Source organism: Pseudophryne corroboree, chromosome 1 (assembly GCF_028390025.1).
Source record: "Pseudophryne corroboree isolate aPseCor3 chromosome 1, aPseCor3.hap2, whole genome shotgun sequence".
NCBI lineage: Eukaryota > Metazoa > Chordata > Amphibia > Anura > Myobatrachidae > Pseudophryne > Pseudophryne corroboree.
Window position 1 is genome coordinate 978,792,225 of NC_086444.1, and position 23,080 is coordinate 978,815,304.

Here is a 23,080-nt window from a genome sequence, read left to right on the forward strand (position 1 = left end):
CCCGGTGGAGAAGGCCCAGGAATTGTCATCTCTGGTCAGGGACCTCCTGAAACCAAAACAGGTGTCAGTGCATCACTGCACGCGAGTCCTGGGAAAGATGGTAGCTTCTTACGAAGCAATTCCCTTCGGCAGGTTCCATGCAAGGATCTTTCAATGGGATCTGTTAGACAAGTGGTCCGGATCGCATCTTCAGATGCATCGGCTGATCACCCTGTCCCCGAGGGTCAGGGTGTCTCTGCTGTGGTGGCTGCAGAGTGCTCATCTTCTCGAGGGCCGCAGATTCGGCATACAGGACTGGGTCCTGGGGACCACGGATGCAAGCCTCCGAGGTTGGGGGGCAGTCACTCAGGGAAGGAACTTCCAAGGACAGTGGTCAAGTCAGGAGACTTCCCTTCACATAAATATTCTGGAACTAAGGGCCATTTACAACGCCCTGAGTCAAGCAGAACCCCTGCTTCAAAACCAACCGGTGCTGATTCAGTCAGACAACATCACGGCGGTCGCCCATGTAAACCGACAGGGCGGCACAAGAAGCAGGATGGCGATGGCAGAAGCCACAAGGATTCTCCGATGGGCGGAGAATCACGTGCTAGCACTGTCAGCAGTGTTCATTCCGGGAGTGGACAACTGGGAAGCAGACTTCCTCAGCAGGCACGACCTCCATCCGGGAGAGTGGGGACTTCATCCAGAAGTCTTCACGCTGATTGTAAATCGTTGGGAACGGCCACAGGTAGACATGATGGCGTCCCGTCTCAACAAAAAGCTAAAAAGATATTGCGCCAGGTCAAGAGACCCTCAGGCGATAGCTGTGGACGCACTAGTGACACAGTGGGTGTACCAGTCGGTTTATGTGTTCCCTCCTCTTCCTTTCATACCCAAGGTACTGAGGATTGTAAGAAAGAGAGGAGTAAGAACTATACTCATCGTTCCGGATTGGCCAAGAAGAACTTGGTACCCAGAACTACAAGAAATGATCTCAGAGGACCCATGGCCTCTGCCTCTCAGACAGGACCTGTTACAGCAGGGGCCCTGTCTGTTCCAAGACTTACCGCGGCTGCGTTTGACGGCATGGCGGTTGAACGCCGGATCTTAACGGAAAAGGGCATTCCAGATGAAGTGATTCCTACGCTGATAAAGGCTAGGAAAGACGTGACAGCACAACATTATCACCGTATATGGCGAAAATATGTTGCTTGGTGTGAGGCCAGGAAGGCCCCTACAGAGGAATTCCAGCTGGGTCGATTCCTGCACTTCCTACAGTCAGGAGTGACTTTGGGCCTAAAATTAGGATCCATAAAGGTCCAGATTTCGGCCCTATCTATTTTCTTTCAAAAATAACTGGCTTCACTGCCTGAAGTTCAGACGTTTGTTAAGGGAGTGCTGCATATTCAGCCCCCTTTTGTGCCTCCAGTGGCACCTTGGGATCTTAACGTTGTGTTTGATTTCCTGAAATCCCACTGGTTTGAGCCACTTAAGACCGTGGAGCTAAAATATCTCACGTGGAAAGTGGTCATGCTATTGGCCTTAGCTTCGGCTAGGCGTGTGTCAGAATTGGCGGCTTTGTCGTGTAAAAGCCCTTATCTGATCTTCCATATGGACAGGGCAGAATTGAGGACTCGTCCCCAATTTCTCCCTAAGGTGGTATCAGCGTTTCATTTGAACCAACCTATTGTGGTGCCTGCGGCTACTAGGGACTTGGAGGACTCCAAGTTACTAGATGTAGTCAGGGCTTTGAAAATATATGTAGCCAGGACGGCTGGAGTCAGGAAAACTGACTCGCTGTTTATCCTGCATGCGCCCAACAAGCTGGGTGCTCCTGCTTCAAAGCAAACTATTGCGCGCTGGATCTGTAGCACGATTCAGAAAGCTCATTCTGCGGCAGGATTGCCGCATCCTAAATCAGTAAAAGCCCATTCCACAAGGAAGGTGGGCTCTTCTTGGGCGGCTGCCCGAGGGGTCTCGGCTTTACAGCTTTGCCGAGCTGCTACTGGGTCGGGTTCAAACACGTTTGCTAAGTTCTACAAGTTTGATACCCTGGCTGAGGAGGACCTTGCCTTTGCTCATTCGGTGCTGCAGAGTCATCCGCACTCTCCCGCCCGTTTGGGAGCTTTGGTATAATCCCCATGGTCCTTACGGAGTTCCCAGCATCCGCTAGGACGTCAGAGAAAATAAGAATTTACTCACCGGTAATTCTATTTCTCGTAGTCCGTAGTGGATGCTGGGCGCCCGTCCCAAGTGCGGACTCTCTGCAATACATGTATATAGTTATTGTTTAACTAAAGGGTTATTGTTATGAGCCATCTGATACTGAGGCTCAGTTGTTGTTCATACTGTTAACTGGGTATGGTTATCACGAGTTGTACAGTGTGATTGGTGTGGCTGGTTTGAGTCTTACCCTGGATTCCAAATCCTTTCCTGGTAATGTCAGCTCTTCCGGGCACAGTTTCCCTAACTGAGGTCTGGAGGAGGGGCATAGAGGGAGGAGCCAGTGCACACCAGATATAGTACCTAATCTTTCTTTTAAGAGTGCCCAGTCTCCTGCGGAGCCCGTCTATTCCCCATGGTCCTTACGGAGTTCCCAGCATCCACTACGGACTACGAGAAATAGAATTACCGGTGAGTAAATTCTTATTTTTTAAAGTAACTGGAGTGATAGAGAGGTACATGTATATCGCTGTGAAAAAGCATGGTCGTGTGTACCATTTTTTATTGGCTGCGACCTCGTGGGCCAATAAGGTGTTGATAGCAGAGAGCTTGCGGCTTCCTGTTATTACATAGGGTCACATATCTGTCTGACACACACATGCACCTGCTCAATGCCAGGCATTGTACCATGTCGTCTCAGAAATGTAGAATTTCCATTAAGTAGAAGCAAAAAAGAGAAAAAGGGGTTGCTTGGGTAGGTGCACGTAGAGGCGGATTTAGACCACAGGGGGCTCTAAGCAAGACACAAATTGGGCTACCCTTTCTCAAACAATCCCCATTGTGTGCCCAGTGTCTCACTGGCATGCCCCCTCTACAGCAGCGCGTTCACAACTAAACAACATCACTGCACTGCAGCCCACATGTGCTACAGTACTTCGCTTCACTACACTACATCCCCCCCATTACTCTGCACTACACTGTTACATTACGTCGCTACACTGCACCTTCCTATACACTGCACTGAGGTAGTCATTCCGAGTTGATCGCTCGCTAGCAGTTTTTAGCAGCTGTGCAAACGCTATGCCGCCTCCCACTGGGAGTGTATTTTAGCTTAGCAGAAGTGCGAACGAAAGGATCGAAGAGCGGCTGCAAAATATATTTGTGCAGTTTCAGAATAGCTTCAGACCTACTCAGCGTTTGCGATCACTTCAGACTATTCAGTTCCTGTTTTGACGTCACGAACACGCCCTGCCTTTCGCCCAGCCACGCCTGCGTTTTTCTGAACACTCCCTGAAAACGGTCAGTTGACACCCAGAAACGCCCTCTTCACGACAATCACTCTGCGGCCAGCAGTGCGACTGAAAAGCTTTTCTAGACCTTGTGTGAAACTACATCGTTCGTTGTAATAGTACGACGCGCGTGTGCATTGCGCCGCATACGCATGCACAGAAGTGCCATTTTATTGCCTGATCGCTGCGCAGCGAACGAAAGCAGCTAGTGATCAACTCGGAATGACCCTCATAATCACTACACCCCCCAATACACTGCACTACATCAATACATCACATCGCTACGCCCTCCTATGTGCTGCACTACATCACTACACTACAATATACTGCACTACATCCCCCTAAACACTGAAGTACATTCCCCCTATATGCTGCACCGCCACCCCCCCATATGTTGCATTAATCATTATACACACACAAGCTGCATTAATGATTACACACACAACCTATGCTGCATTAATCATTACAGTACACTGCACTAAATAATTAGCCATATTCACAAGACCAGCACTACATAATTGGGCTACTCTGTACAGTATGACCATGTGACTGTAAAATAGGCACTTTGCCCTTTCAACAAACACCTGTATCTCCAGACTTACCCAAGTGAGTCCTGGCAGGCAGCCTGGCAGCACATCCTTTCCCGTAAGCAGAGTCCCTGGAGATGACTGGACGACGCTTCTCAGCGTTGTGTCGTCACCGTAGTACACACAGTGGGCTGGACTGCAGGATGCTGGAGAGCAACCGCACGGGGAGCCACTAGGTCAGAGGTTGTTGCTTCCTTCAGAGCTGTGCTGGGTCCTAGGGCCCACCGACTACTGCCGGGGCAGTAAATTAATAGACACTGCAGAGTGCACTTAGGACAGGGGCCACACATAGAAATGTGCATAGGCGCCTAAACAGAATTGAATTGTGACAGTTGTTTGGGCATCTAAAAGTCCTGTTTAGACTGGATTTTTAGATGCCCAAAACAATTGAATCGGTCACAAAGATTCCCCAATCCATCAATCTGCGCCCATACAGATATTTTTAAGTGATTTGCAGATAATTTTCAGCAAATACACATCTGCAAATCTTGAAAGGTTCATCAGTTGAGTAGAAATGGTCTGCAAATCTGCTGGTTGTTACCATACACTAGTAATCTACAGCCCGCATTTATCTGTGAAATCCAACATGTTGGAAAACTTTATTTAACAATTCCAATCGATTTTTAGTCTGAATCCGCAATCTGTGAACCCCCAAACATTGCAGATTTATTTGCACAATCATCTGCAAAACCGCAGATTTCCCCAATCGATTGCTGATGTATGGGGGTATTTAGAAGCATGTTTTAAAAAGTACTTGAGTGGAATAGGTGTTTGTAATATTCCCTTAATGTTTTTATTTTTTTTTATTAATGAAATCACCTGCTTCCCTTTACACCAGACACAGCTCCTTCTCCTCACTGTAACCACTGCATGTTGCTTACATGGGCTCTGCTTGTTGTCAAGGGAAACTGTCTTTCAGCCAGAAAGGCGGCTTATAATCACACTGGCAGTTGTATATCTGAATTATAGTGCATGCTGCATATTAATGGTCAAATTTATATGCGCATGTGCAAAGGAGATGAAAATCTATTTTCCTGCATTTCTTGAAAGATTGTGTTGCTTCATGAGAAAGCAAGTAATAAGCACATACAATTCTGTCTGATCACTTTATTTTTAGAATAATGCAATACTAGATACATTGCCTTTTTTTTTTTTTTTACTATATAAAGAGGCTGTATTGTTTCAGCCGAAAGCATTACCTGCTGAAAGCTTGTTCCCGTGAGGCGGCTGCTTCAAGTGTTCTTTTCACTGTGTCCAGATGAACACAGGCACTACGGATGGTGTGATGGTTAGCATTACTGCCTCACAGCAGTAATGGGTTTGATTCCCACCATGGCCCTAACTGTGTGGAGTTTGTTTATTCAGCCCGTACTTGGATGGATTTCCTTCAGGTATTCCGGTTTCCTCTCACAATCTTAAAATATAATGATAGTGTTCATTCTAGCACCTTGCACCTGTCAGAACCCATGAACTTACTCTTTCCTGCCTGGGGTGTCGCTCTCTGTTCTGGTGCTTCTAGCACACTCTGGTCTGTTTGCTACTAGAAGCACCAGGGCAGAGTGAGACCCCAGGCAGGAAAAAGGAACTGCAGGGGCTGTGACAGGTGCAGGGTGATAGAATGATCACTAGTAGGCTAATTGGCTCCTGACAAATATTAACCCTAGCGTGTTCGTGTACATGGGAAAACTAGAACATTCTATGCACTTTCAGCATATTACTGGTTACCCAAACATTAGGGGAACATTTGACGAGGGGTCCCCCCTGATATCAGCATAACCAGCACTGGGCTGATGAACCATGATTGGGGCACCGCACAGTGGGGTATAGTCAAAATGTTGACAGTATCAATGTTAATATCAATGTTAATGTTAATATTTAAAGGGCACTTGTAATTAGTGGTCGCCCAGACAGGAAGCTATTCAGTTATTTAGCCTAAGGATGCAAGTGCCAACATTGTTTTTGCTCCCCTCCTCCATTTTGGACTTCAGACTATCATGAAGGGAGTGGTTTGGGCAGTGGGGACCTGAAAGATAGTGCTCAAACTGGCAGTGACACCTTAAAAAAATAAAAAAATAAAAAAAATCTAATTTTTTTTACCGTATTAGGGGCCGATTCAGTTGTTTTGGGTGTCTAAAAATCGTGTCTGAACAGGACTTTTTAGACGAATAAACAATTATCACAATTTAATTGTGTTTGGGCGCCAATGCAATCCATGTCTAAAAATGGATAAACCTGTCTAAACTCCCTGCAAAGTGCCGAGTTTCCACAGGCTGTGAGAAAAAAAAGTCAGACCTGCGGCTTCTGGGCGCCTAAGTGTAGCAACAATTGAATTGCTCCGTTTTGCGCTCCTTGGTGGTAGCCATTAGTTCTTGTAAATGTCACAGTTATTCTCCTTTATTTATATGGCGACATAAGAGATCTGCAGCCTGTAGTTCAATCAGAATAATATAAAAAAATCATTCAGAAATGTAGTCACAGGGCATGGAAGCCATTGCATTGCAGGTGGCCAGATTAAACGATAATTCAGCACTCTTCTGTACAATGTCACAATGTCAGCGGTATTGTATTTACACTAGACTTGTGCATTTATCTGCATGAAATAACGCTACTCATGTCTCCTTACAAGCTGCATTTCTGTCCTCTCATCTCCTATATATTTGCCCTGTGACTCTGCGCCTGCATTTCTAACGCTGGGTGGAGTCACAGTGGTGGGCGGAGTTAGCAGCTCCTGCTCTGTCCCAGTGCCAGCACACCACTAGCAGAACGGGAGCAGCAGCCACAGAATCCCCCCACCATCCCCAGCCAGAAGCCACCAGGGCACGGACGCCCCACAGTGCCAGGTAACCATAGACCCCTACCTTGCCACCTACACCCCACTGACACCCGCACCACACACCCCAACCCCACCAGCTCCCACATCCAGCCATGGATGGCCCAGACACCCCCCACCCCGACGCCTGCATACCTCACCAGCACACACTGCCCAGCCTAACCCCACACCACCGATCCCACCCGCCGCACAAGCCAGCACCTCCCGCAGCCATCCCCGGCACGGACACGGTGGCCGGGCCCCGCCGGCCGCACCACGGCCGACCAGACAGCCGCAGCCCGCACCACCCATCCCACTTTGCACACACCTCCAGCGCCAGCTCACGCACTGCAGCCGCGCCTGGGACCCACTGTCCCACCAGACGCCGTCCGCACAACGGACGAAGACAGTGCAGTTACCCGCGCCTGTAACTGCCGCCGCCGCCGCCATACACATCAGGAGGGATGGGTGGCACAGGAGAAGACTTCATAGCTCTCCCTGCGCCGCGTACAGACACCCGCCGCCTCCTCCGCACACCGAACACCACGCTGCCTCCCACCATCCCCAGAGACCCGGACTGCCTTCTCCACAGGCCAGAGACGGGGGACAGCGCGCCTGGTACTGTGGCCGCTGCACCAACTTCACAGGTGAGAGAGAGTGCACAGGCCGCCCCGCGTCTCTGCGCCCCCGCTGCCCCGCGTCTCTGCGCTCCCCCCCGCCGCCCTGCATCTCTGCGTCGCCGCCCCGCGCCTCTGCGTCCCTCCCTGCCGCCCCGCGCCTCTGCGTCCCTCCCTGCGCCTCTGCGTCCCTCCCTGCCGCCCCGCGCCTCTGCGTCCCTCCCTGCCGCCCCGCGCCTCTGCGTCCCTCCCTGCCGCCCCGCGCCTCTGCGTCCCTCCCTGCCGCCCCGCGTCTCTGTATCCCCCTCCCTGCCGCCCCGCGTCTGTGTCCCCTCCCTGCCGCCCCGCGTCTCTGCGTCCCCTCCCTACCGCTCTGCGTCCCCTCCCCAGCGCCCCGCGTCTCTGCGTCCCCTCCCCGCCGCCCCGCATCTCTGCGTCCCCTCCCTGCCGCCCCGCAACTCTGCGTCCCCTCCCTGCCGCCCCGCGACTCTGCGTCCCCTCCCCGCGCCTCTGCGTCCCTCCCTGTCGCCCCGCGTCTCTGCGCCCCCTCCCTGCCTCTGCTTCCCCTCCCTGCCGCCCCGCGTCTCTGCTTCCCCTCCCTGCCGCCCCGCATCTCTGTATCTCCTCCCTGCCTCTGCGTCCCCTCCCTGCCGCCCCGCGTCTCTGCGTCCCCTCCCTGCCGCCCCGCGTCTCTGCGTCCCCTCCCTGCCGCCCCGCGTCTCTGCGTCCCCTCCCTGCCGCCCCGCGTCTCTGCGTCCCCTCCCTGCCGCCCCGCGTCTCTGCGTCGCCTCCCTGGTGCCCGCGTCTCTGCGTCCCCTTCCTGGTGCCCCGCGTCTCTCTGCGTCCCCTCCCCGGCGCCCCGCGTCTCTGCGTCCCCTCCCTGGCGCCCTGCCTCTGTGTCCCCTCCCTGTATCTCTGCCTCCCCTACCTGCCGCCCCGCGTCCCGTCTCTGCCTCCCCGCGTCTCTGCCTCCCCTCCCTGCCGCCCGCCTCTCTGCGTCCCCTCCCTGCCGCCTGCCTCTCTGCGTCCCCTCCCTGGTGCCCTGCGTCTTTGCGTCCCCTCCCTGACGCCCCGCCTCTCTGCGTCCCCTCCCTGCCGACCTACCTCTGTGTCCCCTCCCTACCGACCTGCCTCTGTGTCCCCTCCCTGCATGTCTACGTCCCCTCCCTGCCGCCCCGCGTCCCGTCTCTGCGTCCCCTCCCTGCCGGCCCGCGTCTCTGCCTCCCCTCCCTGCTGCCCGCGTCCCTGCCGCCCCGCCTGTCTGCGTCCCCTCCCTGCCGCCCCGCCTCTCTGCATCCCCTCCCTGCCGCCCCGCCTCTCTACGTCCCCTCCCTGCCGCCCCACCTCTCTGCGTCCCCTCCCTGCCGCCCCGCGTCTCTGCGTCCCCTTCCTGCGTCTCTGCGTCCCCTCCCTGCCGCTCCACCTCTCTGCGTCCCCTCCTTGCCGCCCCGTGTCTCTGCGTCCTCTTCCAGGCACCCCGTGTCTCTGCATCCCCTTCCTGGCACCCCGCGTCTGTGTCCCCTCCCTGCGTCTCTGCGTCCCCTCCCTGCCGCTCCGCCTCTCTGCGTCCCCTCCCTGCCGCCCCGCCTATCTACGTCCCATCCCTGCCGCCCCGCGCCTCTGCGTCCCTTCCCTGCCGCCCCGCGCCTCTGCGTCCCTTCCCTGCCTCCCCGCGCCTCTGCGTCCCTTCCCTGCCGCCCCGCGCCTCTGCGTCCCCTCCCTCCCCGCACCTCTGCGTCCCCTCCCTCCCCGCACCTCTGCATCCCCTTCCTGGCACCCCGCGTCCCTGCGTCCCCTCCCTGCGCCTCACGTCCCCTCCCTGCGCCTCACGTCCCCTCCCTCCCCGCGCTTCTGCGTCCCCTCCCTCCCCGCACCTCTGCGTCTCCTCCCTCCCCGCGCCTCTGCGTCTCCTCCCTCCCCGCGCCTCTGCGTCCCCTCCCTGCCGCCCCGCGCCTCTGCGCCCCCTCTCTACCGCCCCGCGTCTCTGTATCCCCGACTTGCCCCTGTATCCCCTCCCCGCGTCACCTCCCTGCCGCCCCACGTCTCTGCGTCACCTCCCTGCCGCCCCGCGTCTCTGCGTCACCTCCCTGCCGCCCCGCGTCTCTGCGTCACCTCCCTGCCGCCCCGCGTCTCTGCGTCACCTCCCTGCCGCCCCGCGTCTCTGCGTCACCTCCCTGCCGCCCCGCGTCTCTGCGTCACCTCCCTGCCGCCCCGCATCTCTGCGTCCCCTCCCTTGCGCCCTGCGCCTCTGCGTCCCCTCCCTGCCGCCCGCGCCTCTGCGCCCCCTCTCTACCGCCCCGCGTCTCTGTATCCCCGACTTGCCCCTGTATCCCCTCCCCGCGTCACCTCCCTGCCGCCCCACGTCTCTGCGTCACCTCCCTGCCGCCCCGCGTCTCTGCGTCACCTCCCTGCCGCCCCGCGTCTCTGCGTCACCTCCCTGCCGCCCCGCGTCTCTGCGTCACCTCCCTGCCGCCCCGCGTCTCTGCGTCACCTCCCTGCCGCCCCGCGTCTCTGCGTCACCTCCCTGCCGCCCGCGTCTCTGCGTCACCTCCCTGCCGCCCCGCGTCTCTGCGTCACCTCCCTGCCGCCCCGCGTCGCCTTCCTGCCGCCCCGCATCTCTGCGTCCCCTCCCTTGCGCCCCGCGGCTCTGCGTCCCCTCCCTTGCGCCCCGCGGCTCTGCGTCCCCTCCCTGGCGCCCCGCGTCTCTGCGTCCCCTCCCTGGCGCCCCGCATCTCTGCGTCCCCTCCCTGGCGCTCCGCATCTCTGCGTCCCCTCCCTGGAGCCCTGCCTCTGTGTCTCCTCCCTGCCATCCTGCGTCTCTGCCTCCCCTCCCTGCGTCTCTGCCTCCCCTCCCTGCCGCCTCGCGTCCCGTCTCTGCCTCCCCTCCCTGCCGCCCGCGTCTCTGCCTCCCCTCCCTGCCGCCCCGCCTCTGTGTCCCCTCCCTGTCGCCCTGTGTCTCTGTGTCCCCGCCCTGCGTCTCTGTGTCCCCGCCCTGCGTCTCTGTGTCCCCGCCCTGCGTCTGTGTCCCCGCCCTGCGTCTGTGTCCCCACCCTGCGTCTCTGTGTCCCCGCCCTGCGTCTCTGTGTCCCCGCCCTGCGTCTCTGTGTCCCCGCCCTGCGTCTCTGTGTCCCCGCGTCTCTGTGTCCCCGCCCTGCGTCTGTGTCCCCTCCCTGCGTCCCCTCCCCGCGTCTGTCTCCTCCCCGCCGCCCCGCGTCTGTGTCCCCTCCCCGACGCCCCGCGTCTGTGTCCCCTCCCTGACGCCGCGCATCTCTGCAGGGGTTAAAGGGGCGCAGCCCCTTCCGACGGTGTGAAGAGCGCCCGTAGGGCGCGATGAAGCACCTAGTATGTTAAATATTTTCCTGCTTTGATGTTTGGCCACACACAGATCAGCTGTATGTGTAATGTATAGGTGGTGCATGTTGTGCATTGATGTGCGGTGGAGCAGGACTCCCAATGATTGATGGCATACATTGCCTTTCACACCTCCGCCCCTGTGATCTGGCCCGTGGTGTTAAATTGAAGCTTCTAAAGAGTGTAGCAGATCCTGGTAAAATGGTTCCTATGCATTGTAGACATTTCATCAACTACCATTGTGTATTCTATTGTCATTTCTATCATTAGTTGTTTTACAGACAGAGAATTTTTATTGTGTAATATGTAAATGCGCATCTGTAGGATTGAAAGATTAGGCTTGTGGCTCCCGTGTGTTATGAGGGCATTGGGAGATTCCTCCTTCTAGTGCTGCACATAAATCTAGGAATGGCCTTTGACCATCGATGGGGGGGCAATATGGTTTCCCGCCATCAATGGTTCAGTGCTACAGAATTTATTTTTTTTCTGTGTCAGGGCACAGAGTTTAGCCACGCCCCCATGCTCGTATTGGGCCGCATTTCATTGTACAGTAATGAATTGGTCAAGATGGTTTTACACCATCAATGTTATCCATCAATGGTGCAATCGATGGTGACCATCAATGAATAACCCACCAATGGCCATCTCTTCATTAATCACAGAATGAGTATATACATGTACAAGAAGGTATAGCGGTCACATGGTGGTGAATGTGCTCTAGTTTAATCCTTTGTTTCCCAGTAGATCAGAATATAATTTATACGTTGATTTCTATGATGTCAGAGTCTTGGCTCAGGCAACATTTAGATCATTGGTACCCGAACTTTGTCCTCATGGAGCACTAATAGTCTAGGTTTTAAGTATGCCCATGCTTGGCCACAGGTGACTTAGTTACTACCTCAGTCAGTATGGTTTAACCATCTGTGGTGAGCCATGGATTTACTTAAATCCTGGACCATTGGTGCTCCTTGAGGACTGAGTTTGGGATCCACTGATTTATATGATATATAGATGTTTGGTACTGAAGGGGTTAATCTGTGCAGTAAGTATATGTTTGTATATGCCTCATACATGTATTGCTGGATGGCAGAGTCCTTCTCGTGCCCTCTTCTAGAAATGCATCATGAGGAACTTTCCTTTTAGCTCAGTGAAAGATATCACAACCTGCAAATATCTGTAATTCATCCGAGTGGCTGAGGAAAAGAATCTCATTGTGATGATAGAGAAACATATCAGTGCTGCTGTGCTTATTTCCCTGGAGGAGGGCTCTGCTCCGTCTCATAGCTCGCACGCAGAGATTTCATTTTATCTGCACTTTCACACTCTACAAATATAGGATTAGGATAGCATCAATAAAAATATGCACCATTTTTTTTACTCACTTTTTTTTTTAGTAGTACATTTCTGCTGGCCACACTCTGGCAATAAGAGAAGGAAAATACTGTATTGCAATGAAGACCTATATACATATCACATACCATTTGAAGATTGAGGAGGTGGGAAATAGTCATATCCAATCCAAACATTAGACCAGCAAATACTAGCTATGTCTAATGACTTTGATCCATCATGTTCCGTTATTTCCCCCTGGCTGTCGGTTGCACATATCTCCGGTGTGTATCATTAGCAGTATGTATATACATCCTCTTAATCAATATCACAATAAAGTAGCTGACACACAGAAACCAGGTTATAAATAATAGATTAGACGTTTGCTCTTCATATTTCCATCCTGTTAGAGCACTTTCTCCAAGACCAGCTCTTTCTCCCCAACTTTCCTTCTGCCTTATATTTATGAGGGATTACTGTTTTTCTGGTTTCCTTACTTTATGGGTATTGGAATTTTTTTTGCCATTTGAATATCAACCACTGTGATGCATTTTTTGGATGATTTTGTTTTTTAAAATCTTTTCTATTGTTATTTTTTTTATTTGTTGAGTATTATGGAGGGCCGCAGTTTGGACATGCCTGCACTAGACCATGGGTCCTCAACCTGTGGCCCTCCAGCTGCTGTGAAACTACACATTCCAGCATGCCCTGCCACAGTTTTGCTACTATGGTATGCTAAAACTGAGGCAGGACATGCTGGGATGTGTAGTTCCACAGCAGCTGGAGGGCCGCAGGTTGTAGACTCATGCACTAGACGATCAGGATCATTGCAAACGGAATGATATGTTGGACGGCTGTACACCCTGAATGAAACAGTGCACAATTGCGCACTATATCAGTCAGTGGCCACATCCAGGAGCATGGTAACGTTAAAGATACCGTCGGATCTGCCTTCAGATCAGAGGACGTGATGAACGACACGTGGGAGTGCGCAATAGTCCGTACACACTGGACGATGTGCCCGATATGTCTGTCCAAACCGCGGGATCAGACGACATATCGTCTAGTGTGTACCCAGCTTATCAATGGATGTTTCATACCCCATGTTATTTTTCTTCCCTTGTGATTAGTGCTCTACCGTAATTCCAAAATAATAATCAGAAAAAAGGCCCAGACACCATGTCCTAAAATGATCTGAATTATTTAAATCTCAGCTTTATTGGGAATTTCCTAACATTGCTGCTGGTATTGCAGTGTGTAGCTGGCATAAATACATGTGCCTTTGCCATGTTTTACAGTACAACCTTTTTTAGCTTGATTAAAGGTAACTTCTGATTGATTGGTTATCATTGAACACAGTATGTGTGTGTGGAGGGGGGGGGGGGGGGGGGCTAGATTTAATTATCAACGACGCTAATGGGTAGAAGAGCAAAAACTTGCTTCATCTTCTGTTTTTTTGAGAATGAACAGTCTGAAAGTTCAGAGCTCATGATTAGTTTCACTTTTTGGGCTGTAGGAGGAGGCGTTCGAAAAGTTATCTCTGTAATGGATGACTGAGGCGGTCCGCAATATGCATCACCACTAATTTTTTCCTCACACTCCATAGAGGTGTGCCGCATAATGAAAAGTTCCTAAGACCTACATGGTAATGTCCCCAGCTAAACATCGCAGTGGTGTCATGCAGCACATCACTAGTCATTGAAGTCCCCCCTCAAATAATGTGGTTATTTACAAAACTAAACTGCTTGTTTGCATCTGTCTACATTAGACCCTTGAATGAAGCACATAGTTTTGGTATTGCTGTATTCTGGCCTAGCAGTTATGTGTCAAGTGTGAAAGGAAATGCTGTTTTCTTTCCGTAGGTGGTATACTATGCAGAGATGCTGCCTGTGGCAGAGGTTTGCTTTCTCTTTAGTGATTATGTACTTTGTGTCACATAATGATGTGTCTGACCTTCCTGCTGTTAGACAGTTGCTGAATAGGTATCTGTAGGAGGCATGTGTTAACTTGCACTTTCTGTCCCAAGGAATGTACATATACTACTAGTATTTAACTTTTTGCTGTGTTATCTTACACTCTTTCCTAGAGTCACCAGTGCGATTTGCGAAGCTACACACCTGATGTATGCCCAATATTTCCCTTCTTTATGCCATCTTGTGGCTGATGAAGGATGTGGCCCATAGACACGACAAAGGTTTTGAAAAATACACTAGTGATCCTGCTCGGTGAGGGTAACAGTACAGGGCTGTGAGAAGAATGTTATTGAGATTGTTAAGTTGTAGAAGAATGTAGTGTTACTCCTGCAGAATGTTTTCTATGTGGTTTACATGTGAGGACATGGTTATGTTTGATATTTGACCCTTGCACTTTAATGTGCTGTTTACATTGGTTCTCATGGCTGCTTCTGCCAGCTCATTGCAAAACAGAAAGCATCAGCCACAGCTCCGCTTCATAATACGAAGTGACGAACATGAGCATTCCCAATCAGAAGGAATCCAGCTGCTGCTCCTAAGAAGTTGGTTAACCACCTCCTTAAATCTAAGTTATTTCACCTGGTATTACTTTAAATTTTCCACACATTCGGCACTTTCCTTGAACAGCCCCTGTAAGGAGCAGCTCAAGGAAGCGAGAGAAAAAAAGCCAAGTCCTTGGCAAAAGCAGCTGAATTGCATCTGCAGATGAATGAGGATTTAAAATTCTATGCAGCAGACAGTACCTCCAGCAGGCGAGTAAAAGGGTTACTGCATTATTTTGCTTGTTTGCAACCAGAGTAGCAATTGCCGGAGTGCTTCAATTCTTCATTATCTCCACACATCCCGCTTATGGTTAACCTGCAGACAGATGTGATATCACAATTTAATATCAAAAGGGCACAGCAAGGTGATGGGAGAGAGGATATTATCTTACACTGCTTAAACCACATTGTGATGACTAATTATTTTTCTCTTTTCCTCCAATTTATGTACTGTGCAGCCTAAGCATTGGCATGCCGCTGTGGTTCAGATCACAAATCTTAGGAGACATAAATAAACTGGAGGATGCCGGAGAGGCAGAGTCCTCCTGTATGATAGCAGCTCCTGAGCAAGAGCTGGAGAATTTAGGAGTGCTTTCAATCACTTGTAAAATGCACACCTTTGAAATAGCAGGGTTATTTGTAAGAGAATTTCTTTATTATTCTCTCCGTGTTTCCTGTAGACATGATTTTTTTTTTTCTTCCTTTCAACCTTTGGAAGAGGCACGCACGTGAACTTAGACTTTGGTGTTGTTTTGGAGGCTTCTGTTGCAGAATGTTTTGGCCGTGTTATTACAGCAGATAGATGTGCATTTCAGTGGAGAGATCAGGACTGTGCTCACTGTATGTTATTGGCAAGTGTATGCTGAACGCTGGAGTCAGGAAAGGTCAACTGCTGTGATTGGCAAGCCGCTGAGCACATCTAGTAAGCCATTCCCTGCTTTCTGACTAAGGAAGCATATTCCAGGGACTGAGCGCTTTTTCAGCAGGGTACTTGGGGACAGCTGAGAGAGGTGTGGCTGATTCTTGTTGGCTCTGGCAAAGCGAGCACCATCACCAAAGAGATAACAGGTTGGATAGGTTGCACAGCCGTCACATCTGAACAGGACAGCTCTTGTGTCAGAGCACATTGCTAAATGTATAGCACTACTTGTGGGACCTTGAATAACTACAAAAAGACTTACCTCATTGAAGATATAATGCCTTTGTGAACCCTGACACGTGCACTTAGGATTCAGCAGCTTGTACTTTTAGAAAAGCAATATAGTGACCGGCATATCCTCCAGCAAGCTGTAGTCAGTTGTTCCTTTTTTTCCCATGCTTCTTTTTTCCTCTTCTGCTGATCAGGGTTAATTCCATCCAGGGAGCTACGTAATGAGGCAGCCAGTTAGCCGTGAGTGCATGTGGGACAATAGCAGTGGTTATTTCCTAAGGAAAGAACTCCTCTCCTAAGCAAGTCAATGTGTGGCTGTGGCTGCAGCATCATTTCTTCTTTAATGAAGAAGCTGGGCCGCTCGACCTGCTGCTCCGATTTGCTTTCTTGCAGCTATCCATCAGACCCTTTGCAGAGGTTCTCTTTCGAATGCCTTAGCCAGCCAAAGGTAACCATCCACATTTCTTTACTGATAAAGGTCCGCAGGGGTCGTTTGAACTCACGGTTTAACTGTGTGTAAAGAAGGTTTGAGCATAGGTAAAATTGTCTTGGGCTTGTAAAAAGTATCCAATATCATTTGGCCATCACCGGGTTTTGTAGCAGTAAAAATGTGCTGCAGTAATTGATTTTGTAATGGGATCCTTGATTTACTGGCAGCCCATAGATGCAGTAGCTTGCTTTGGATTAGTGCGCACTCTAATGGATGTTCACATTGCTGTAGATTTGCCATAGGCTGCACTGTGTAACAGGACTTCTGCAATTGGTTTTCTTTGCATAAGACACAGGACAGCATATTCTGAATAATTGCAGTGCCTTTGTGATAATATGATTAGTAAGTGGAAGAAAGCATGTTTGAGAACTTTTACAGTCTTTGACAAAACACTCATCCCTTTAAACTTGCCTTAAGGTTCTTCTAAAGTTTCTTTGGAGTTTTGCACCTACAGTATGAATGTGTTTTTCCCACTGCTAAACGCACCTTTTTATTTATTTTAGAACCCAACAAATGTTATGTACAGAGCTTAATATACAATATCTCGCACACAAACACAATTGTTGAGCATTTTCTATATTCACTGTTAAGGAGCACTGCTAAATAATTTTAATGAGGGTGGGAAAATATATTCTGTGTGTATATGTATATATAGATATATAATAGTTTGTGCACATGTAGTTTGCACAGAGTAAAGGTGAGAACTTTTTTATATTTAGGTAACACTTTAACTCTTTCTGATTCAGTGTTGCAGCTTGTTTTTTGGATCAGCTGCCCACACAAGGCACTCAAAGTAAGCCCTATTACATTTTCTTGTTTACAGGGCTGTATTTTCTCATATACCTCCTTGGACCTGTGCTTTGCTGCTATTATACCAACTGTGGGAATCCTTAGAAAACTCTGCAATCACTGCTCTTGTTCAGCATGCCATTTGCACCAGAGTGTCCAATTGTGTAGCTATCTGTGGAAAAGTACATTTATGACATGCTATAATTAGAGGATTGTAGAGCTCACAGCAGTTTGCCTTGAATGTTTCTTTTTCTGAGTTGCTTTAGTTAATTCTCAAAAAATAAAAGCAAGCAGCATTTCAGATTTGGCATGTTATTGCAATCAGTGGTACTTTGTATTTTTGTTTATTGGTTATTAAACAACAGATCTACATGGATCTGAATGGTTTTCTGCATAAGTCAGGTGCCCAATGCCTTGCCATTTATCTAGAAGTTTTTTTTTTCTCTAACGTCCTAGTGGATGCTGGGGACTCCGTCAGGACCATGGGGAATAGCGGCTCCGCAGGAGACAGGGCACAAAAAGTAAGCTTTTAGGATCACATGGTGTGTACTGGCTCCTCCCCCTATGACCCTCCTCCAAGCCTCAGTTAGGTTTTTGTGCCCGTCCGAGCAGGGTGCAATCTAGGTGGCTCTCATAAAGAGCTGCTTAGAAAAAGTTTTTTAGGTTTCTTATTTTCAGTGAGTCCTGCTGGCAACAGGCTCACTGCTACGAGGGACTTAGGGGAGAGAAGTGAACTCACCTGCGTGCAGGATGGATTTGCTTCTTAGGCTACTGGACACCATTAGCTCCAGAGGGATCGAACACAGGCCCAGCCATGGAGTCCGGTCCCGGAGCCGTGCCGCCGACCCCCCTTGCAGATGCCGAAGTTGAAGAGGTCCAGAGGTCCGGAAACAGGCGGCAGAAGACTTTCAGTCTTCATAAGGTAGCGCACAGCACTGCAGCTGTGCGCCATTGTTGTCGGCACACTTCACACCAGCGGTCACTGAGGGTGCAGGGCGCTGGGGGGGGCGCCCTGGGCAGCAATGTATAATACCTTTTTCTATGGCTAAAATACATCACATATAGCCCTTGAGGCTATATGGATGTATTTAACCCCTGCCATATATCGCAAACTCCGGGAGAAGAGCCCGCCATTTTAGGGGGCGGGGCCTATTCTCCTCAGCACACAGCGCCATTTTCCTGCTCAGCTCCGCTGTGAGGAAGGCTCCCAGGACTCTCCCCTGCACTGCACTACAGAAACAGGGTAAAACAGAGAAGGGGGGCATATTTTGGCGATATTTTTATATATTAAGCGCATATAACAGAAACAACACCTTTTAGGGTTGTTTATATACATTTTTATAGCGCTTTGGTGTGTGCTGGCAAACTCTCCCTCTGTCTCCCCAAAGGGCTAGTGGGGTCCTCTCTTCGATAAGAGCATTCCCTGTGTGTCTGCTGTGTGTCGGTACGTGTGTGTCGACATGTATGAGGACGATGTTGGTGTGGAGGCGGAGCAATTGCCGGTAATGGTGATGTCACCCCCTAGGGAGTCGACACCGGAATGGATGGCTTTAATTATGGAATTACGTGATAATGTTAGCACGCTGCAAAAGTCAGTTGACGACATGAGACGGCCGGAAAACCAGTTAGTACCTGTCCAGGCGTCTCAGGCACCGTCAGGGGCTGTAAAACGTCCCTTACCTCAGTCAGTCGACACAGGTACCGACACAGATGAATCTAGTGTCGACGGTGAAGAAAGAAACGTATTTTCCAATAGGGCCACACGTTATATGATCACGGCAATGAAGGAGGCTTTGCATATCTCTGATACTGCAGGTACCTCAAAGGGGGGTATTATGTGGGGTGTGAAAAAACTACCTGTAGCTTTTCCAGAATCAGAGGAATTGAATGACGTGTGTGATGAAGCTTGGGTTAATCCCGATAGAAAACTGCTAATTTCAAAGAAGTTATTGGCATTATACCCTTTCCCACCAGAGGTCAGGGCGCGCTGGGAAACACCCCCTAGGGTGGATAAGGCGCTCACACGCTTATCAAAACAAGTGGCGTTACCGTCTCCTGATACGGCCGCCCTCAAGGATCCAGCTGATAGGAGGCTGGAAACTACCCTGAAGAGTATATACACACATACTGGTGTTATACTGCGACCAGCAATAGCCTCAGCCTGGATGTGCAGTGCTGGGGTGGTGTGGTCGGATTCCCTGACTGAAAATATTGATACCCTGGATAGTGACAGTATTTTATTGACTATAGAGCAATTAAAGGATGCTTTTCTTTATATGCGAGATGCTCAGAGGGATATTTGCACTCTGGCATCGAGAGTAAGTGCGATTTCCATATCTGCCAGAAGAAGTTTATGGACGCGACAGTGGTCAGGTGATGCGGATTCCAAACGGCATATGGAAGTATTGCCGTATAAAGGAGAGGAATTATTTGGGGTCGGTCTATCGGATCTGGTGGCCACGGCAACAGCCGGAAAATCCACTTTTTTACCTCAGGTCACCTCCCAACAGAAAAAGACACCGTCTTTTCAGCCGCAGTCCTTTCGTTCCTATAAGAACAAGCGGGCAAAAGGACAGTCATATTTGCCCAGAGGCAAAGGAAGGGGTAAGAGGGTGCAGCAAGCAACTACTTCCCACGAACAGAAGCCCTCCCCGGCTTCTACAAAGCCCTCCGCATGACGCTGGGGCTGTGCAAGCGGACTCAGGGGCGGTGGGGGGTCGACTAAAGATTTTCAGCACACAGTGGGCGCGCTCACAGGTGGACCCTTGGATCCTGCAGGTAGTATCTCAGGGTTACAAGTTGGAATTCGAAAAGTCTCCCCCTCGCCGGTTCCTAAAGTCTGCTTTACCAACGTCTCCCTCAGAAAGGGCGACGGTATTGGAAGCCATTCACAAGCTGTATTCTCAGCAGGTGATAGTCAAGGTACCCCTCCTACAACAGGGAAAGGGGTATTATTCCACACTATTTGTGGTACCGAAGCCGGACGGTTCGGTAAGACCTATTCTAAATCTGAAATCCTTGAACCTGTACATACAGAAATTCAAGTTCAAGATGGAGTCACTCAGAGCAGTGATAGCGAATCTGGAAGAAGGGGACTTCATGGTGTCCCTGGACATAAAAGATGCTTATCTGCATGTCCCAATTTACCCTTCACACCAAGGGTATCTCAGGTTCGTGATACAAAACTGTCATTATCAGTTTCAAACGCTGCCGTTTGGTTTGTCCACGGCACCTCGGGTCTTTACCAAGGTAATGGCCGAAATGATGGTTCTTCTACGAAGAAAAGGCGTATTAATTATCCCTTACTTGGACGATCTCCTGATAAGGGCAAGGTCCAGAGAACAGCTGGAAGTCGGAGTAGCACTAACCCAAGTAGTGCTTCAACAACACGGGTGGATTCTGAATCTTCCAAAATCTCAATTGACCCCGACGACACGTCTGCTGTTCCTGGGAATGATTCTGGACACTGTTCAGAAAAAGGTGTTTCTCCCGGAGGAGAAAGCAAGGGAGTTATCCGAACTTGTCAGGAACCTCCTAAAACCAGGAAATGTGTCAGTACATCAATGCACAAGAGTCCTGGGAAAGATGGTGGCTTCTTACGAAGCAATTCCATTCGGCAGATTCCACGCACGAATATTTCAGTGGGATCTGCTGGACAAATGGTCCGGATCGCATCTGCACATGCATCAGCGGATAACACTGTCACCAAGAACAAGGGTGTCTCTTCTGTGGTGGTTGCAGAGTGCCATCTGTTAGAGGGCCGCAGATTCGGCATACAGGACTGGGTCCTGGTGACTACGGATGCCAGCCTACGAGGCTGGGGAGCAGTCACACAGGGAAGAAACTTCCAGGGCGTGTGGTCGAACCTGGAGACTTCTCTTCACATAAATATACTGGAGCTAAGAGCGATTTACAATGCTCTAAGCCTGGCAAAACCGCTGCTTCAGGGTCAGCCGGTGTTGATCCAGTCGGACAACATCACGGCAGTCGCCCACGTAAACAGACAGGGCGGCACGAGAAGCAGAAGAGCAATGACAGAAGCTGCAAGGATTCTTCGCTGGGCGGAAAATCATGTCATAGCACTGTCAGCAGTGTTCATTCCGGGAGTGGACAACTGGGAAGCAGACTTCCTCAGCAGACACGACCTCCACCCGGGAGAGTGGGGACTTCATCCAGAAGTCTTCCACATGATTGTGAACCGTTGGGAAAAACCAAAGGTGGACATGATGGCGTCCCGCCTCAACAAGAAACTGGACAGATATTGCGCCAGGTCAAGAGACCCTCAGGCAATAGCTGTGGACGCTCTGGTAACACCGTGGGTGTACCAGTCCGTGTATGTGTTTCCTCCTCTGCCTCTCATACCAAAGGTACTGAGAATTATACGGCTACGGGGAGTAAGAACAATACTCGTGGCTCCGGATTGGCCGAGAAGAACTTGGTACCCGGAACTTCAAGAGATGCTCACGGAAGAGCCGTGGCCTCTACCGTTAAGAAGGGATCTGCTTCAGCAGGGACCTTGTATGTTCCAAGACTTACCGCGACTGCGTTTGACGGCATGGCGGTTGAACGCCGGATTCTAAAAGAAAAGGGCATTCCAGAGGAAGTTATTCCTACCTTGATTAAAGCCAGGAAGGAAGTGACCGCACAACATTATCACCGCATTTGGAGAAAATATGTTGCGTGGTGTGAGGCCAAGAAGGCCCCAACGGAGGAATTTCAATTGGGTCGATTCCTACATTTCCTGCAGGCAGGATTGTCTATGGGCCTCAAATTGGGGTCTATTAAGGTTCAAATTTCGGCCTTATCGATTTTCTTCCAGAAAGAATTGGCTTCAGTGCCTGAAGTACAAACCTTTGTCAAAGGTGTACTACATAAACAGCCCCCGATTGTGCCTCCGTGGGATCTCAACGTAGTTTTGGATTTTCTCAAATCCCATTGGTTTGAGCCGCTCAAATCGGTAGATTTGAAGTATCTTACATGGAAAGTAACCATGCTACTGGCCCTGGCTTCAGCCAGGAGAGTATCAGAGTTGGCGGCTTTATCGTACAAAAGCCCATATCTGATTTTCCATTCGGACAGGGCAGAACTGCGGACGCGTCCTCAGTTTCTGCCTAAGGTGGTTTCGGCTTTTCACTTGAACCAGCCTATTGTGGTGCCTGCGGCTACTTGCGACTTGGAGGACTCCAAGTTGCTGGACGTTGTCAGAGCATTGAAAATATATATTTCAAGGACGGCTGGAGTCTGAAAATCTGACTCGCTGTTTATCCTGTATGCACCCAACAAGATGGGTGCTCCTGCGTCTAAGCAGACGATTGCTCGTTGGATCTGTAGCACAATCCAACTTGCACATTCTGTGGCAGGCCTGCCACAGCCTAAATCTGTAAATGCCCACTCCACAAGGAAGGTGGGCTCATCTTGGGCGGCTGCCCGAGGGGTCTCGGCATTACAACTTTGCCGAGCAGCTACGTGGTCAGGGGAGAACACGTTTGTAAAATTTTACAAATTTGATACTCTGGCTAAGGAGGACCTGGAGTTCTCTCATTCGGTGCTGCAGAGTCATCCGCACTCTCCCGCCCGTTTGGGAGCTTTGGTATAATCCCCATGGTCCTGACGGAGTCCCCAGCATCCACTAGGACGTTAGAGAAAATAAGAATTTACTTACCGATAATTCTATTTCTCATAGTCCGTAGTGGATGCTGGGCGCCCATCCCAAGTGCGGATTGTCTGCAATACTTGTACATAGTTATTGTTACAAAAATCGGGTTATTATTGTTGTGAGCCATCTTTTCAGAGGCTTCTTCGTTGTTATCATACTGTTAACTGGGTTCAAATCACAAGTTGTACGGTGTGATTGGTGTGGCTGGTATGAGTCTTACCCGGGATTCAAGATCCTTCCTTATTGTGTACGCTCGTCCGGGCACAGTACCTAACTGAGGCTTGGAGGAGGGTCATAGGGGGAGGAGCCAGTACACACCATGTGATCCTAAAAGCTTACTTTTTGTGCCCTGT

General features: G+C 50.5%; 1 protein-coding gene across 6 annotated transcripts in view; it reads left to right on the plus strand.

Moving 5' to 3' along the window:
- The window catches only part of FBXW7 (F-box and WD repeat domain containing 7), a 382,444-nt gene that overhangs the window by 73,994 nt on the left and 285,370 nt on the right, over window positions 1-23,080 (plus strand). The window lies entirely within an intron of this gene.